This window comes from Balaenoptera physalus (genome assembly GCF_965194825.1).
Source record: "Balaenoptera physalus genome assembly, chromosome: 7".
Lineage (NCBI taxonomy): Eukaryota > Metazoa > Chordata > Mammalia > Artiodactyla > Balaenopteridae > Balaenoptera > Balaenoptera physalus.
Genome location: NC_138886.1, coordinates 59,960,301 through 59,980,758, shown reverse-complemented (window position 1 = coordinate 59,980,758; position 20,458 = coordinate 59,960,301). Strand labels below are relative to the sequence as shown.

General features: G+C 35.1%; 1 protein-coding gene and 1 long non-coding RNA gene across 4 annotated transcripts in view; one reads left to right on the top strand and one right to left on the bottom strand.

The window, feature by feature from the left end:
- Positions 1–20,458, top strand: part of PTPRD (protein tyrosine phosphatase receptor type D) — a 2,148,784-nt gene that overhangs the window by 551,660 nt on the left and 1,576,666 nt on the right. The window lies entirely within an intron of this gene.
- Positions 305–19,675, bottom strand: LOC309665023. Its single transcript, XR_014266165.1, has 2 exons — positions 909–19,675; positions 305–864 (listed from the first exon to the last, which is right to left on the bottom strand). It is a non-coding gene; the product is annotated as an uncharacterized lncRNA (long non-coding RNA).

Here is a 20,458-nt window from a genome sequence, read left to right as displayed (position 1 = left end):
TTTTTATAAATTACATAAATTTACCATTATATTTATACACAGTTATTATAGACAAAGAGTAAAAAATTTAAAATTCGTACTATAGAAAAATTTACAGATACAGTGAATATATATGTACATATGTGTGTTTATATATATATAGTTCTAGAGATCCCCAGTTCTACACATCCTCTGTTTTCTTCTATTTCTGTTAACACCCAGGAATTGTACTGGGCATTCAAAGACTCTTTAGAAAAAAGCTTATTTTAAGCATTAGATTGAATAGATACATTGCATGCTGCAAGTCAGTAAGTGTGTTTATGCATTTATACACACAAATATGTATATTCATGCGGTTGGTTTGGCCAGGATTGGCTGGATCAAGTGGTTGAGATGGTTTATAGTGGCATCTAGTGACATTATTAAAATACTTCTCTTCTGGAAAGCTTAGGGGTAAAAGAATCCAGAGGGGTTATTGTAGAGAATCAAAGAGCCAAATAGTACGGGCAACTTGTATCCATGTGAGTACCACCAAAGATAAGATATCTTGCCAAGGGGATATCTTGGCAAAAGTAGATTCACACCATTTATGGTCACCGTATGATAGAACTCCTTAGTCATTCATAAGCTTGCCAGTAATTTTTTCTCAATAGTATCCTCAGTGGTGAGCCACCAGAGGTCATACTGTGAGAAGAAGAGAGGAAGATTAAATGGTTATAGTAAATATCATTTAGTCCAAATTGTCTTTGCCTGTATGAACCAACAATCCTACAAAAGTTGTTTTTCACAGCACACCAGCTAACTTCCTTTGAATGTTGAATATTAATCAAGAGCCGCCACATCCTATCCCTTACGGTAGCCACTCACATTTAACTGGAACCAAGCCTCAGTTGAGATCTGAAGACAGACAAATTTAACTGGAACCAAGCCTCAGTTGAGATCTGAAGACAGACAAGGAAGTGGTGAGACATTAAATTAGAAACTCAGTACTTTCCAGACAAGCCAGGCTTCATCAAATCTTTGATATAAAAGCCTTCATAATTGCTGTTTCCACTTATTTGAGCCCTCCTCTAATTCAAGAACCTAACACTGCTGAACCAGTTAGGAATCCATCTAAATTATCTGTTATCCAGGAACCCATTCTCCATCTCTTACCTTCAAAAATCTCATGTCAAATACCTTGTTGAAATACAGATATACAGATATGTTGCATCTACATCATTCCTTTAATCTACAGTCTAATAAACTCTATCAAAAATTTTAAAAAATGAAATAAAATAAAATGAGGCTTGTCTGACACAACTCAGTGAATCCTTAATGATCTCATTACTTATGGCTTTCTTCACAGGCCAGCCAGCTGATAGATAATTCATTTAGACTCAAGGATTCTGGGGGATCAAGTTCTACCTCACCAAGTCATAGCATGCATAATCTAACTTGTTTTTTTTTAAAACCCACTGTTACTTGATACTACTTTTTCTATACCTGGGCCCTAGAATTGTCTATGACTTTGCTCTCAAGAAAGAGAAAGAGCAGAGCAATTAGATTTGCTGTTTCATTTTGGATTGAATTTTTCCTGTTCTGTGTTCTGAGTCATCAGCTACTTCATAAAGGTGTCTGAGTTGTCTGTGGTTGGAATAAAAAAAGAAAACAAGAAAACAAGAAAAAAAAAAAAAAAAAAGGAAAGTTCATTTGCTTCCTTCCCAGAACACAGATGAAAATTTAAGCAGATTTGTCCTCCAAGTTGCTGGTGAAAAATCACAAACCATAGAATTCAAGGGTAAAGATGAGGTGGGGTTTGTTACAACAAGTTGGTTGGTTTGTTCACTGAATAAGCACTGTGTGGTGTTCAAGACACACAGGCTCGCTGCTCCAATTTTCAAGATTTTCTCAACTAGAATTTCTCTAATCAGGTAGATTCCCCATGGGGATTCCCTCACTTTCCTTACCCATAACTAGGCCATTAATACATTGAACACTTTTCTGTTTCCCTTTTTGCCAGATATCACCTCTCAAGACTTAATATTAGCCCAATAACTTCTTACATTTCTTCTTTTTTCAGTCTATAGCTTTCATGGTTGAACTCATCTACTCCTGTAGCTTCAAGGATTATTTACGTATAGTGATTGTCAAATCAATATGTCCTCTTAGGATCGCATTCCTGAGAATCAAATCAGCATATCTATTTGATAGCACATTAACTTCTCAACTTCTGATATATTAAAATTGAACTCAAAATATTTTCCCATAAACCTACTTTTATCTTTCCCATTCCTGTAAATAGAAGTACCATCTACCCAGTTTCCCAAAAAGAAACCTGGGAAATATCTTGGATTCCTTTCTCACCTCTCATTATAAAACACATGAAGTCTTGTCAATTCTTCCTCTGGACAGATGGGAAATGCTACTGGAAGTAAGAAAAATGTAATGTGTATTTTTAAACCAGTTTGAAATGTGTTGGTGGAAACTAAATCCATTAAGAGAAACAAATGATCACTGTAGTCCATAACAAGGGCAAAAAGATAATTCATCCCCAAGTAAGGGCTAATGCTGAAGTATTTTATCATTTAGCTCATTGTATTTTTTACTATAAACTCCAATCTCTTTTATTTTATTAATACTTTAGCATTTCCTACCCATAAATATATATGCATGTATTTCTGTAGAACTATTACGTCATTTCCCAATAACTGTGTTAAGTTCAATGTTCAAATTATTTTATTATGTGAAATATCAGTGAGAAAAAAAGTTCTCTTCCAAATATGCACATAACAAATGCTTCTCACATGTAGTGATCAGACATATATAGTCATCTCTAATCCTTTTAAATTGATTAGAACATATGACATACATTTGACTGAGTGTTAATAATGTTTCAGTACTTTTGTACACAAACTTAGCATGACTAAAATTATTATTTGAAAGATGCAAATGTACATCTCTGCATGTTACTGGTCCATATTTGTGAACTAGAGATTCAATGCTGTCCTCACAAGTTAGAGAAGGTCATATCCCACCCATCTCTTTTTACCCCCAAATTTAATGCTTATGCTTTTATCTCAGCTGTTTTGAACATCATAATGAAAGTTTTCATCCGTTTGCTCAGTATTTCCTTTTTATTAATGGAAGAGGAAATTTTGATTGCCCTTAGGTTATATGATATAATAAAACTGATATTTTATACTGTGTTCCAACTTCTATTTAGTTATAGTAGACTTCACGCCCCTCACCAATATGTGATATTTTCAGGAATCGGACTCTATATTCCTATCAGTGGCCAGAGTGAACTGAATTAATAGAAGGAATTACCCCTTTTTATTTATTCTACCAAGGCTGAGTCTCCAGAGGAATGCTTTATTGTTGCAGACAGTACATCCCCTGGTTTGCTGGCTGGCTTTAATGGGATGTTAAAATCGATTGGAGCAATTTCTCTGTCACCTGAGAAGCCCTGTAGGTTTTGTGGCATGTTGCAATTTCATATCCTTTTCAAGTCTTTTTAAAAATTGTTACATCACTAACCAAGTGTCTTGCTCACTTATGAGACCACGACTTCCTTTTTCTGAGGAAACGGTTCTTGTAAATGTGTAATATACCTGAAATCCAGGCCAACCCACCACAATGTTTGTGTCAAAGCCATGACAGATAATACTGTGTATGACATAAGGCTAAGACTGTGTGTTTGCAGTAACAGTGCTCCTGTATTGAGGAAGCACTGGCCCCTGTGAAGGCAGCCTTATCCTTGTGAATACTTCCAAAGTTTAAGCACAGATTATGGCCTAAAATAAACAAAAACAACTTTATTTTTGTCTATGAGTGTCTATTTTAGTCACTGTCAGCATGGTTATTTCCCTGCCCCTTGAGAAACTCAGGCAGGCTTCTTGACTTTTCTGGTAACTTTATGATGGTAAAAAATGTCCATAATCAATTCAGAACTTTAAAACATAGTGTCAATTCATGTCATTTGTCTGGGATAATGTTGAGATTTCTTCTTCTTGTCAGTTTGAGCCATTTGCAGGCAGTAGATCAAGAAGGATGGAGCCATCAGCTGTTTTCCCTTTCTCTGTTCAAACCTTGCGTGATTCCTCCAACTCCGGCTTGCCAAAATGCTTAGCTTTGGGGCATGATGAGAGAGAAGAGGTACAGGGATCAGTATAGTTCTTAGTTAAATGATATTGGCCTGGCCTGGTAGGTATTTAAAGCTAATTTATTTTTTTTTTCATCAGTACATCTGTGGTTTCTTCAAAGACCCCACCAGTCTCTACAGATTGTATAGCAGTAGCCTTAATGCAAGTAGTCAACTGTTCCTAAGATTCATTGCTTAAACCTTCCTCAGCAATTAGGCATCAGGTGTTACCTCTAGCTTTTCTTTCCTGAGATCTATCCATGCCTGGTCTCCTTTCTGAGAGAATACTTATCTCATTCTTTATATTTTTCAAGGGGGAAGGTTGAAATGCCCCCCAAATTGTAGCACAGTTACTTAATCCCCTAAATGGTCTCCTCAGAGTCACTCTCTCTTAATTTGGGATTGGTAGATTATACCCCAAATTCCTGAAAAGTCAGTGGGAGAAGCTCATGGCACAGCTCTCTCCAAGGAAATACTCTTCAAATATCATTCAATTCCTTATTTTCTCAGTGTGGTGAGGGATTTAAAAATTACCTGAATTTTGGGCTTCCCTGGTGGCACAGAGGTTAAGAATCCGCCTGCCAATGCAGGGGACATGGGTTCGATCCCTGGTCTGGGAAGATCACACATGCCGCGGAGCAACTAAGCCTGTGCACCACAGCTATTGAGCCTGCGCTCTGGAGCCCACGAGCCACAAGTACTGAAGCCCGTGCGCCTAGAGCCCATGCTCTGCAACAAGAGAAGCCACCGCAATGAGAAGCCCGTGCACCACAAGTAAGAGTAGCCCCTGCTTGCTGCAACTAGAGAAAGACCCCGCGCAGCAACGAAGACCCAACGCGGCCAAAAATAAATTAATAAATAAATAAATAAAATAAAGGATATAGATCTAATATAATTAAGTTATCCATAAAAAAAACCCTGAATTTTAAGTTATCTAAAATTCATCTAAATTTTGTATCTATTTGGTATGTGCTCAGCCAAACGTCCATTCTAATTCTTTCTTAGACACACAGAGAAAGTCTAAAAGAAATATGAATTCTCCCAAGATCAATGTTGACTTTTGAGAAAATCTGGTAAGAATGACAGTTCAAATCTGGCTGTCAAATGGTTTGCATTATGGTTATGTTCAAATACACGTATTGTCACATTCATCATTCTCTGGTGAGACTGCTTAATATTCATAAAGTGTCAAAATTTCTATGCGGAGTTAGGGAAAGTTGCAAATGAGTGAGTATATCAGAGACGAAGCACTTAGAATTAGCAAACTGGTACATCTGATTGAAGTGCTGCATATAATACAGCATTTTATCATCTTTTTAAAATATGACATTATGAGTTAATTATGTAATTACTATAAAAGTGTTTCGAATTTGTAGTCTGTGAAAGGTTTACATTCTAAGGCATGTTATTTTCTCAAGGCACCAGACATTCACACTGATCAATAAGACATAACAAATGACAAATAGAACTCCTTTTCAGAGGGAAAACTATTGATACCTTCCTTGTTCAGAAACAGTTAGGCTATACAAACTTCTATTTATAAAATCTCGTGCGAACTTTCTCTGGAATGAATTTTAAAAGCGTTATTTAAATACACATATTAATACTTTAAACAATGATGACAAATGATTTAATTACATATTTCTAATATATTTGTTATCTTTCATCAAATACATCTTATGACAATGACGATGCAAATGTTACTTAAAACATTTGGAAATACATTATAAAATAACTGGACATAAGAGTCTTATCAATATAAAAACATAGGATGTACACATGACTGACAGTACATAAGTAACACACTTTTTAGTGTTGACGTGAAACAAATAGTCTACCAGATGTTTCCCAGCAAAGATAAGTTTATTTGGGATCAGCAGAAAATTGCAGTTTGGGGTCTACAACCTTGGGGAGCCAAGTGCAGGTTCCCCCAGGGCAAGAGAAGAAGAAGCTTTTATAGAGAGGAAGAAGAAGTTGGAAGGACTATAGTAAATGAAGAGTCCATGGTTTTTCATGGGCTAAGTCCTTGCCAGGAAAGGAGTCTTTCTTCGTGTTGGGTTCTGCTATTGTTTCAGGGCATGAGAGCTCCCTCTTCTGGTCTTCCAACTCTATTTAATTAAGGTTTTTGTTATTAAAATTTTACATTAGTTAAAACAAAAATAATTAGAGCATACAAATTAAAGCTCTCATTATGGACAAATGCATATTTGAAACAATTACCAGCTATTGTTTTGAAGCATTAAACACTAAAACAGTATTTTGCTGAAGAATGAACATCGGCATATTCTCCATGAATGTAAAGAATGTCTTACCTTTCCTAAGGGGACCTTTTTTTTTTTTTTTTTTCGGGCTTAAATACGTCTTAAGCATTCTTACTTAGGTCTTAACTTGCAATGCAATATAGTTATTGAGTGGTAGTGGCCAATGAGAAAGTAATCTTAGGATTTAGCTATTAAGACTATAGCTTTTAGATAATTCTGTAGCAACTCTATACTTTATTTAAAAACAAAAAAAATGTGTTCAGTTTGAGGTCTGACAATAAAACACCTGAGGAGTTACATGGAGAGAATGCAAGGAAGAAGAGCAATAGATATGAAGGTTGGTGAAATATGTGAAGGTAAAAAACATAAAATTTAGATTTATTTAGAGAAAAGAGGTAGAGTTTTCCTTTCTTCAAGTGCATGGTAGAAATTATGTGCAGAATTGCTTTTGTTTCCACCAAAGATGAACAAGAGTTATTGCTTTTAAATGTATGATACCCCACTACACAGACACACGTGTCTGTTGCATGGCTGGGGAGACCCAGGCTCCTTTCCCAATGGAAGACCCAGGCTCCTTCCCCTGATGTCTCCTTTACTAGATAAGTTTGTAGAAGGAGTGGAATGTAGCTGAGGTATGGCTTTTGTTTTATATGGAAATCAAGAGATGAGATTTTTGAGAATCCTCCTTTTAATGGAATGATATCATTTTGTAATGATATTCAAGATTCTTAAGGTAATGAAGAATTTTGAAACATCGTGGTCTCTAATGTCTGAAGAAAAAAAAATTGAAACTATGTGTATTATCTGTTATACATTTAAAATGATTGGTCCTGATTAGATTAGTCATAACAGTGGTACATTTATATATATATATATGTATGTGTGTGTGTGTGTATATATATATAGTGATTTACAAAAATATGATTAGGGTTTGTTTGTTTTTTGATTAATGTCAAAAGACTTTAATGTAAGAATGTCCTGTATACATCAACAGGTGAAAAATATCATTTTTATTTTATTTTAACTTTTAAATTTTGGACAAAGCGTATATACTTCTAGTACAAGATAATTTTCTGAGACAAAACAAAATTCCATCCAAGGACAGCTTTATATAAAGCCATTATCAGATTTTTTTTCTTTTACTGGAGGCATAAGAAATACTGAAGCATAAAACATGTTAAAGCAACAGCCTAATTACAACCATATAATTCAATGGGCTTTCTGCTCTGTAATAGTGAATTATTGAGAACAGGAAAACAATTAATGGAAGAGATCATTTCTAAAACGGGTATTTGACATTTGGCTCTAGTTTATTGCATTTTATTCATTCTAGTGGCTAAAATAAAACTTGGTCAATCTAAATCTTAACAGCTGCCCAATCTACATAAACTGCAATAAATTAGTTTAATGATTTCACCTATAGTTTAAAATGAAAGACCCAGTGCGTAAAACTTGTGCAGGGTGGTTTTAATCTGTGCAGTACAAGGGCCTGTGGCCTTATTTCCCTTCCTGTTATTTCCTGAAGTAGGTAGCAATATTCTTGTCAGGCAACATCCAGATATGAGAGGGGAAGTAATTCTCCATTGCTTTTACTTAACAAACACTTATTCATTGTCTACTGTACATGCCAATAAATTAGAATGCTGTCTATGAGGTATGGGAGCAGTGTATCAAAACCAAGTAAGAGACATGAGACCAAAATTGCCTTAAAAAATCGGGGTTTATCATCAAACACAGTAACAAGTAAGGAGGTACAAATTTCCAGGTTTGTTTAATTTTGTGACACACATGTCATGGAAGATCCGGGAAAATTCCTTTCTGAAGCTCTGCCTTCCTTAGTCAAAGGTCTTTCATTCTCAAGTTTATTCCCTCAAGGTCACAGGATGACTTACCTGTGAATATCTGATTTTCTAATACCAGACAACAAAGAAACCTCCCTGCAGACTCTCTCAAGTGCCACTGACCACATTTGGAAATCAGCATTACAGGATTAAGTATCTCATATTTTCATATTCTGTAACAGGAGATAGATTTATCAGAATATATGTGTGTGTCGAGGGCCAGTGGCAGTTAGGTGAGCAAACAGCAATGTTTGGTACAAGAGGCAGTACAAATTGCTGTGGTTTCCAGAATTTAGAACAACTGTATTGGTGTCTATAAGTCTAGTAAAACTTCACAGAAGTTTTACTAATACTTGCAATAGAGAGAATGATTAAGAGTTTTCAGACAGAACAAGGTGTTTATAAGCAGTTGGGGTGATTAAAAAAATAGGATTCTCCAGTCATATGGATATTAAGTGACTAGTATCTATTTCTCAGATTATTCTTGTGGCATAATAAATGTGCCACATATATTTTTGTTTGTTAAATAATAACAAACAACATGGATATGCTTCTTAGGGGGATTGCATTGTGTTGGGCCAAAATTGTTGGTTCATTTTAAGCAGAGAAAAAAAAGTGCCCAAATAAATTAGAAGCATTCTTTTTACTATTTGATTATAAAATGGTCCCTCTTTCAAAGTAGGAAGTATACATTCTTTAAAATAATAAATCTCTAACTTTTCTAAATGACAAAATTAGGATGATTATAACTTTTGATCTCTATATTCAAGATCTGAAGCTGAATTCAATATAATAAAGTTAAAATTACTGTGTCAAGTATTGCTATAAACGCTTTATATGCATTAACCTTTTTAGGCATTAACTCACAATGATAGTAAGAAGAAGGTACTCGTGTTTTTCCCAGTCTACAAATTCAAAATTTGAAGTGCAAAACAAGATCAGTCGGAAATTTGGCATATTCATTTTTTCAGTTCCTCAATCTTTTAGTTTCTTGCCTCACATCATCCAGTCTAGATGGGTTAAACTCAGACCTGAAAGAAAGCTTCAGAACTTTCTGAAGAAAATAAAATATAAAATCTCTATATCATTGGGATATGTAGGATTCTAAAACAAGATTTTGAAAAATAAACTACAATTCATGTAGGAAAAGATTGATATTTTTTATAACAATAAAATCAGAAACATCTGTTTGTAAAAAGCCTCCATTCTCCAAAAAGAAAATAAAAAGTGAAACCGAAAACTTTATTCAAGACATATAACTAACAAATGACATGACCTATAAAGACTCTTGAAAATGATAAGGAAAAAGACAAGCCAACAAAAAATTAGACCAACTCATGAGCAGGAATTTCACAAATGAGTGGCTTGTACCTATATGAAAAGATGCTAGCAATAAGATAAATACAAATGAAAACATAAAGATAAATATCTCTATGTCCACCACATTGATAAAACTAAAAAATCTGGCAACATTACTAATTGTTAGTGAAGATGTGTAACAATGGAAATGTTTTATATACCTTGCTGGTAGGAATGTAGACTGAGACAATCAGTTTAAGCAACAATTTGGCATTTTCTCATGGGGCTAAAGATGCGTGTAACCCATGATACAAAATTTTCACTCCTAGGAACATATCCTAAAACATGCTTATAAATGTGCAACAGGAGTCATTTCCAATAATGGCCCTAGCAGCATTATTTGCACTAGAAATAAACAAAGAAAGAAAGAAATCCAGAAACAGTCTACAGGTTTGTCTACTTTAAAATCAAAATTTTCCTTCCATAGTTAGTAAGTACCTTATAGAGAGATTCTCTGAGACTGTGTAGATATCCTGTTGTTTCTCAAACTTCCATCCCCTGCTTGTAGCCTCCATTGATGATTTTAAAACTCCATTATTTCCTGTGTATTTATTACTTGGCATTCTGTTATGAGGAAGAGCCTTCCTATCTATCTATCTATCTATCATCTATTTATATCTATTTAGACACATTGATTTCTCTTTCATTCAAATGGTTATGACTCATTATTCTAAATAGATTACTATAAGTAAATGTGTTTCGAAAGAAATTTTAATGTCGCTAACAACAAAAAAGTATCTTCCTAATACTTAAAATGAAGAAAATAACAATTATAATATAGTGTTCATCTACAAACCATCCAAAATTACATCCACATCTTGGCAGATTACATTAAGCCCTTATCAACTACATATGCCTTAATTCAGATTGATAGCAAGTATGTAACAAAGTTCTGAGGGACAAGGACTGACACAGTAGATGGAGGTGACTGTAGCCTGGTGCCTCACTCAGGAGAGACAGATTCAAGCGGATCGCCATGTAAAGGGGGCAGGACCAGTCAACAGGCAATTAGAGAGAGGTGTATGAGACACATTTAGTATGAAATCTTGAGAACAGGATAGCAGGACTTCTAAATTTTGCCTAAGAGTAACCCAGAGATGAAATGTTTCAAAAGAACCTTGTAACATCTTACGTCTTAAAAACTGCTCAGTTCCTAAGTCTCACCAGAGGAGATAAATTTTATAAGATTCTATGATAACGGCAGCTGCTACTGGCTACTATTGTACCTCCCCTTCCCCCTCCTCCATCTCCTCCTCCTTGTCTTCCGCCTCTGTTTTTCTTCTATTACTCCTACTATTGAAATAATAATTTTAGCAGATGCCTCATACAAATCACTCAGGGTTTCAGACACTGTATTATGTGCTTTTTATTATTTTGTTTAATGCTCAGAATAATTCTTTGAGATACATATTATTTTCACCCTTTTATAGATGAGGGAAATTGAAATTTTAAAAAAGGTTAAATAACTATTGAAATCTGAATACAGTATTTACCTTCCATTAATTTATGCCATTAATACTAACTACATGTCACTCTGGTCTCAGAAATCTATCTTCTCCAAGTCAAAGCTAACATGTTCTGCCTAGCTTTTCAAGGCATTTTTATCCACCGGGCTTACCTTATCTCTCCAGCTTTATCTCCTACACCTCCCTACAAATTTTCCTAATTTCAGCCTCTTCAGTCTCTCAGAAGCATGATAAGATTAGTCCTTCTTCCAAACTTTTCATCACCATATGCTGTTCCTTATCTAGAATGCTCTTCACTTCCTCTTCTGCTTATCCAAATCACATCTTCCCTTTAGATCCAAGCGCTTTACCACTTCCTCTGTGGAGACTTTCCTTTTCTTCTAGAAATTTCCCTCTTCAGAAAACTTACATTACTTAACATTGGTAGAAAATAAAAGAGAAATAAAAGGCTTACAATTATGAGTATCTGTTACATTCTAGTGTGATGTGTGATTAAGATAGCTGGCTCCAGAATCAGATACCTGAGGAAAAACAAGACAAGACAAACTTTTCCTCTACTATTTACTGGCAGTGTGAACTTAAGCAATAACCTTTCTGTACCTCAGTTTCTCATCTATAAAACGGACTCATCTATAATATATAATAGCAATGTGTACCTCATAGAATTTTGCCAGTATTAAAAAATGTTATATATGTAAAGTAAATGGTGAAGCTGAAATTCGGCCACTATACACCGGTACCGAATTGAATCTCAGAGACGGGGTTTTGGGTAAAGTAGAAAAGAATAGCTTCATTGCTTTGCCAGGCAAAGGGGGCCATAGTGGGCTAATGCCCTCAGAAGTGTGTGTCCTGACTGGGAGGAGGTAGTGAGGAGTTTTGTTGTAGTTGTTCAAAGAGGAGGGCGTGACCAGCTCATGGACATTCTTCTGATTGGTTGGTGGTGAGGTAATTGGGAGTCTGCATCATCAACCTTCTGGTTCTTACCGTCTGCAGTCTGCATGCTTGTAGGCAGCATACAATTAACTTCTTTCACCTGGTGGGGGTTTTAGTATCTGCAAAACAGCTTAAAGATATTGTTATGTGTATCCCTTGAGGGGGAACCAGGACCCTGCCCCAAGGCTGCACTATTGTTTCTTTAACTGCTCCTCCCTTGTCTCTGCATCCCCTCCCCTCCCTGATTAGCAATGGTTTGAACCTGCCCTTTGGAACTCAGGGAAGGTCCTGGAGGCTGAATGAAACCTATTTCCTATAAACAAAAAAACGGTGGACACAGAAAGGCTTTTGTGCCCAGGAGCCCCACAGGGTTCTGCTGGGTTTCACTGAAATTGTATTAACTGCTTTGCACGTACAGAAATTAAATCTCACGGTGATGCTCATTTTAGAGTTGAGGCTAGGATTGACTTATATTTCTTTAGTATCCATATAAAAATTTGAATTGCCTTTATATTTCAACTGTTCTATGCAACCTCAGTGCTCATTGCCAGTTGATTGCAATTTCATTTTTAATAGTTCCCAAAGGGTTTCTTACATGAAGAAGCAAGATTAATTTGAGCGTGAAATATTTTCACATAGACACATTGACTTTATGTTACTGTGGATGACTTTGTTCTACTGCCATGGTTTTCTCAACTACTTAAATATTTATCTAACATAATAACAATAATTATAAAATGTAAGTCAGCAGCTGTTAGGGCACATATTTTTCTGTTGCTGATAAATTCAAGTAGAAGCATTGCTAGCTAAACCGATCAAAAAGCAGGTAACTCTGAAAGGTCGATTCTGAATTATTGTTACCCATAATCATTTCCCAAGCCATTAAGCCTATAAAATCCAAATGAAACTGAAAGCAATAAAAGTAAATTATAGAAGAGCTGCCTAAGTAGGTAGTGAGAGTTCCATACATGTGAGCAAGACACTTGTCTACAGAAATTACTTTGACTGGATTATCCAGAATAAGACTGCTCTAGTGAACGTTATGTGGCCATTACCATTTACAGACCCCATATCTCAAAGACATTTTAATTAATCAACCCCAAACAATCCAATGAGGTGAAGTGCTAACTGAAGCAGTTTTTAAGTACACCCATAAAATGGGATAACAAGTCTCTTGAATTACAAGGGAAGAAAAGCACAGTTAAATATATAAATAACTGCACTTAATTGAGGATTAAAAATGTATTTTCATTCCAAATAAAAGTTTTTCTTTCTTTTGTCATTATCAACTTCTTTCATGTCTCATTTCTCATCTGTAAAGTCAGATTTCTTTTGTCATTTATTACTGTTGAGGCTGTTCTTGCACCCTTTTTTTCAGTGAAATATGCTGAAACAGTTTGGATGAAATATGAATATAATTTAATGTTGTAATGCAGTATATTATTTTTGGAGTGAATAATATTTTCTTATCATGCTCCCATGTCTTTAGGAAACAAAGTTCTAAATACATCAGTCACTCTCAAAGTCACAACCCATATAGAGTTATTTAGTGCCACTGGATTTGGTATTTGCAATTAACAGTTTGCATAATGAAGTGTGAAAAGTAAATGTAGAATTACATCTTGGAAGACAATGGAGAAGTAGAAAGAACATGGAATTTATGACATAACCACCTGAATTGGAATTGCAGCCTTGGCAAGTTATTCAGCCCCTCCGAGTCTTAATTTTTTCATGTGTGAAGTGGGAACAACATTCTTTTCATAATGATAAAGGGCTCAATTAATTAAGAAAATATGGCAACTATAAAATATACGCATCTAACAACAGAGCCCCAAAATACATAAAGTAAAAAAATGGCAAAATTGAAGGAAAAATAAACCATTCAATGTTAATAATTAACTATATTGATACCATGATTTCAACAACTAATAAAACACCTAGGAAGAAAATCCACAAGGATATAGAAGCCTCAAATAACAATATAAGCCAATTAGACTAATAAATATCTATAGAAAAACTACATTTAATAATGGCAGAAGAGAGACAGGTAATATTTCCTATGCATAGAATGAATCACTTACATAGCAAAGAACAGTCTCCAGTTATTGAGCTGTGTCCCATGTATGAGAAGGACCTTTCAAAATCAGATGGAAGCAAATTAAATTTTAAATAACAATTCATAATTTTTAATTGCTAATAGTTCTATTTGATCACTGTAGAAAATTTTAAAGACACAGACTAGCGCAAAGAAAAAACAGACAGCATACATAATCTAATGTTCAGAATCTACTTATGTGTTTTTCTGATGCATGCTTTTCTACATATTTTAATCATTTTTTTCTTTAAAAAAGTTTGGATTATGTCATACATACTCTTAGAAAAGGATGAGTTCATCCTTAAAACATGGTAGGCAATTTCTATATTATTAAATATATTTCTATAGCAAATGTTTCATGACTTTTAGTATCCCATCAATAAGCCATTCATTGTTTAAATATTGTTTGATATGTAAGTTGTTTTGACATTTACACAGTAGATTGTCTTGTTTATTGTCTTTTAATTGATTTAAAAGATTCCATATAACCTTTCAAGGCATCATGAAAGTGTTTAAAATTAAGATTTCTAATTAAAAAAATGATAGAGCAAGACCTATTGTTTTTTGTGTTTGGATATAATATTTTAGGTCAGTGAATTTTAATATCACTGATAACATAATGACAATAATAATAGCACAAGATTGTTGAGGATTAATAAATTTTGGAGTAGGTATACTTCTCTAGCAAAACATGGAAATTACTGATAAAATATTAATATATTTTATTTATCTAGTCATGATCTTGAAAATTATGTGAAGCATTTCCATGTATAACTCTTTTTGCTCATTGATTTGGATGCTTTTAATGGGTTGTATTTTCTCTGTTGTTTCTTACATTGGAGTCTAGCTTGTAAGCAGCTGTTCTAATACATAGAAAACAATACCTATCCAGGCAATTTTGTCTTTTGTAGTCTTAGTATTTTCCTTTTATCTGTGTCTAACATTTTCCCCAAATATGAGCATTGTGGTGCTCTTATCATGGGTCTAAAAGCCTTATAGTAAGGAATTATCATTTGTAGACAACAGTGCTGGGCTTGGGGAGATGAAATGGTGAGTAAAAGTTAACACTGTGCCTGCATTAATGAAACTTACAGTCTGGTAGAGAAGATGGACATTAATAATGTTGTTAAACCCAAGTTTGTGTGCCCAGTGCACAATGAGGCCAAGAAAACCAAAACATTGGGGTTTGGAGCAGAGAAAGGTTTATTGCAGGGCCAAGCAAGGAGAACCGGTGGCTCATGTTCAAAAACCCTAACTCCCTGATGGTTTTCAGGGAAGAGTTTTTAAATGTGATATTTAGGTTGAGGGCTGCAGGGTGCATGACTTTCTTCTGATTGGTTGATGGTGAGGTAACAAGGCAGTGTTCCAGGAATCTCAATCATCAAACTTCTGGTTCAGACCAGTTTGGGGTCTCAGCATGTAGTTACCGTCCTCCACCTGGGTGGGGCCTTAGTTCCTGCAGAACAACTCAAAGGTATGTATCAGATTGTTATGTATATCCCTTGAGGAGGATCTAGGACTTTGTTTTATCACTGAACTATTGTTTCTTGACTGCTAGAATCTGCTCTTTGGAACTCAGGGAAGGCCTAGGACACCAGAGCCTTTTTTACAAATAAGAAACCAGGGGCATGGAGGGGCTTTTGTACCTGGGAGGGCTCCCACAAGATCCTGCTTGGTTTCAATCTCCCCTTTTATTGGATACTCCTCAATCCTGAGGGGAACAGGTATGGAGCAAGAAAGAGAATAAAGTTTTGCATAGAGAGGTTAATCGTAAACTTGGCAGAGAAACTTGGTTTTAAAGGGACCCAGTTTCAATAGAATAATTTAAAAATCATCTCATACATAAGTATAAAGTTGCAGAGTGTGCTCAGAGGAGCAGTGGAAAACATGATTTTCACATCTGTTCTTCCTACAATATTTTTTCTTCTTGTTTGACCCTCCCTGCCTTTTTAAATTTATCTGTTCATCTTGTTGTTAGTTTCATTTCAGTTTGGCCATTCTTAAATATTGTTTATAGTTCCTCAAAATTCTTACATAAAGTTCCATCTTTATACCTCTTACAATATTTAAAAACTTGATTAGGTAAATAAATATTAAAACTAAATTACGGAAATGATTAGATATGTATATATTTTATTTTTTAAATTAATTTTTATTGGAGTATAGTTGATTTACAATGTTATGTTAGTTTCTGCTGTACAGCAAAGTGAATCATTTATACATATACATGTATTCACTCTTTTTTAGATTCTATTCCCATATAGATCATTACAGAGTATTGAGTAGAGTTCCCTGTGCTATACAGTAGGTCCTTATTAGTGTATCTATTTTATAGATAGTAGTGTGTATATGTCAATCCCAGTCTCCCAATTTATTCCTCCCACCACCCCTCTTTCTCCCTTGGTAACCATAAATTTGTCTTCTACATCCAAAATCTCAGAAAAAGAATAGAGGCACAGATTGAGAAGATATACTTATTATAAAATAATCATTCTTTACAGGTCTTTTGTGTTTATGAACTCAATTCCAATGTGTGTATGTGTGTCTTCCCCACACCATAAAGCAATTCCCCAGACACCAGAATGGTGTCCTACAATTCAACTCAATTCTGACACTATCTACCTGGAAATAACATCAGATCGCACAGGTTAATGCTCAGTTCTACAAGGCTGCTGTCCCCTACCCCCCAGCTTCAGACTCCAATGGCAAGTCCAGGTTGTTACCTGTGCTTCTGACTGACTGGCTATAAATCAGAGGTTCCCATGACCCCCTCCTTAGACTCAATTAATTTGCTAGTGTGGCTCACCCAGGGAAACATTTTACTTTCTAGATTACTGGTTTATTATAAAATGGTATGTTACCGAGCAAGGTCTTGCAGCCTGACATTCATAGAAGTCAATACTATTACTCTGACCTTTGAGAAAAGAAAGAGCTTTATTGCCAGGTCCACTGGCAAGGAGACAAGTGGCAGGGTTCCAATCTGTTTCCCCCATCTGGTGTTTGGTCAAACCTTTATAAGTTAGGGAGGACCAGCTGGTATATGGAAATGCTGCCAGGGCAGGTTTCAATTGGAGAGCTTTAAACTTGACCATTTATAGTAAGCTATGGAATGGTGGATTTCAGCACTGGATCTTCTTGGACAATGGACCCCTTATTTCTGAAAGGGTTCTGGCATTAAGGTTTCTGTCATGTTACATTTTTTTTTTTTTTGTTCTGTGACTGGTTTAACCTTGAACATGCCCAGGTTACATGACTTGCAGTTTTGACTCTGCTGTATCTGCAAGACAACTACACATCCTGTTTTGGACAGAATAGGACCAGTTTGAGCTGGTTCTGCAGTTAACTCAGAAACAAGTGCATAGGGTAAGGGCACAGAGTTTCCATGTCCTCTCTGAGTGTGCCATCCTTCCAACACCTCCACATGTTCACCAACCCAGAGGCTCCCAAACCCATCCTTTTGGGTTTTTATGGATGCTTTATTACATAGGCATGGTTGATTAAATCATTGGCCATTGGCAATAGATTCAACCTCCAGCCCCTTTCCCCTCTCTGGAAATCAGGGGGTAAGACTGAACGTTCCAACCCTCAATTCATTGTTGGTTCTTCTAGCAATCAGCCCCCATCCTTAGGTGCTTAAGAAAAATCAACTTATTAACATAATCCTAGTTGTGGTGGAAAGGGGCTTGTTATGAATAACAAAACACCCATTTCATTTTTATGGCTCTGAAGCAATTTCAGGAAATGAAGACAAGGGACCAAATATTATGATAAAAGATGACCCCGTTGCTCTAATCATTCAGGAAATCCCAAGGGTTTTGGGAAATGTGAGCCAGGATCCATGGACAAAGACCAAATACATGAGAAATATGTGTTTGGTCATCTGAATGACCAAACATATATTTCTTATAAATCACAATATTGCATCAGATTACCTGTCAGTATCAATGTTTATAATTGAAAAGGAAGAGTTTAATGGAATAAAAAGTTAATTGGCTGAAAACAAGTGAATTTTGGGCTCATGCATAGGGCAAAACTCCCACTTGTCAGACATAATAGAAGGAACTTCATGAATGCTTACCCTCACGGTCTCTCTGTCCTTATCTCCAGCTTGGAATACTGATCACTGATTAAATAATATTAGATTTTAGGAGGTGATTTGTAAGATATAAGAAATGCTTCTATAAGTCCAAAGTAAAGTTTTAATAGAAAACTTGTAAGTAAAGAGCACTGAAAGTCTCTGAAACTCTTCACACTTACGATTACAAAATGACTATTTCAAATGCCTGAATCCCCAGAGTTGGATGTGCTACAATGGTGTATCTTTTTGAGGAATAAGTATACCCTGCCCTAAAAAGATGCAAATATTATCTAAACCAGCCTTGCACTGGGTACTTGTCAGCAGTAAGGTATTATGCTTTGATAATAGCCTGTTCATTTTTGTGTTTGACTTACTAAATACATGGAGGAATAAATAAAAACTAATTTGAGAAATCTTTGTCTGAGAAATCTTTAAGTGAAATTAGAGCAAGCACTTTTATTTGTCTTATTAAATTTCAAGTTTCAAAATGCCAGGACATCCCAGCTTCTTTGATAACCCTTCAGACAACAGATTACTGACTTCACTAACGAGGAAAAGAAAATTGGATAGAAATTAAATGCTTTTCTAATAATAGGATTTTCATCTTTTAGTATGTGAAATCAAAGTTAACAGCTTGGAACACTGACAAGGATCTGCTAAATCTTCTTCCAATCTAAGAAAAATAATCTAATCCTTGTGATTTCTTTCTTCTAAAAATAAGTGACTTCTATAGTGATAAGGGCTTGGCTCAGGGATTATGGAGAATGATTTTTTTCTTATAGTAAATATTTATTCACTCATTTATTATTTTAAAATAAACAACTTTGGAAAATTTGCAGTGTATCCCTCATACTAACTAGATGACGTACTCTGTTATTGGTATATCTCTAATTACGTTATGATATAATTTCCCAGATAAATCTTGAGTATTTAAAATAGAACCTACATTAGATAGCATTCTCTCTTGATGAGACCAATTATTGCATTGGTTTGAATGCAATGTCATATGTAATAATTCTTAAAGGTAAAAAATGTTATTAGCGTTCTATTAGTTTTAATGCAGACGTTTCACAGTGTTTTCTGTGGTCTCCCCATAACCATGAGGATCTAGGTGAGACTGTCTAAAACCTCAATTTTCTTTTCTATTGCTTTCCTAGTATTTCTGTATCAATGTGTGTTTGTGTGGAGGGCAGCAGTTGGGCCTTAATGGTCACCTCTGGCTTGGGAATCCAGTCACCACTGGCTGAGTCTAGCATGAATAGCATCAGAGTCCTATGCATGCCCACTTGATGACACACCACAATGAGCGGTGTGTGGAGCTCATCCCCCAGCCAAAACAGAAAACTTACCAGCCCCAAAACATTCATGCAAACCACAGACAGCCATTACTGAATCTTTGAGAGGCAAAGGGGGCCTTACATAAACATGACAGAGAAATTATAGACATCTCGTTTGTATATATATATTGGAGAAAATTGCTATGTAAATACCTTGCATTTAAAAATAATTCAAAATCCATATTCAGCCTCTTTTTTGCTGGAGATCATAGTGTTTGGAGAAACATATATCATGTGTTCAAAAACTGTCTTTTCCAATTTCTAGTTGGGTGAATGTGGGCAACTTTATTTCGTAAGTTTGATTTCTCAATTTAAAAGGAAGGTAGTATCAACCCATCAGGTTGTTCCAAAGATTAAATATATAGTGCATTTTAAGTACTAAGCAAAAGGTTTAAGACTCAAAAAGCCTTCAGTGTTAATGGAACTGCATTAACTTAATTTTCTATGGTATTAGATAATTGATCTTTATAAAGCAGTTTTTCATTAAATAAGTTTAAAGCCCTCATTTATGTTTTATGATTTGAGAATAGGTTTGATTTGTCAATCAGTGATTGGGGGAATAAGCAGAAAAATGAAATCCAACCATTCATTATTTTTCATTGACTAATATTGACTGCTAACTATTGTTATTTGTATTACTAGTAGTCATTTTCTTCACACACTTGTTTTCAACCATAAGATTTTTCACTAAGGGCATGAGTGATTTCTTCATTTAGGTCCTTCTTGAATATGTCATACAGAATTACTAGTTAGGTAGAAATTAATCTTGTTTCAGATTGGAAATGCCAACCAACCCCAGATTTTCAGTATTGCAATAAGAGTGTTTTTCCATAATATTGCTAGTTTACTACTGTTTCTATATACTTACTAGAATTTGTGAATCTTGGGTAGAACTAGAAGTATGGAACCATTATTATGAGAAAATAAATATATTTTTCCTTAATATGGCTTTAACTTTAAAATATCAACCAAATTTTGGTAAAAAT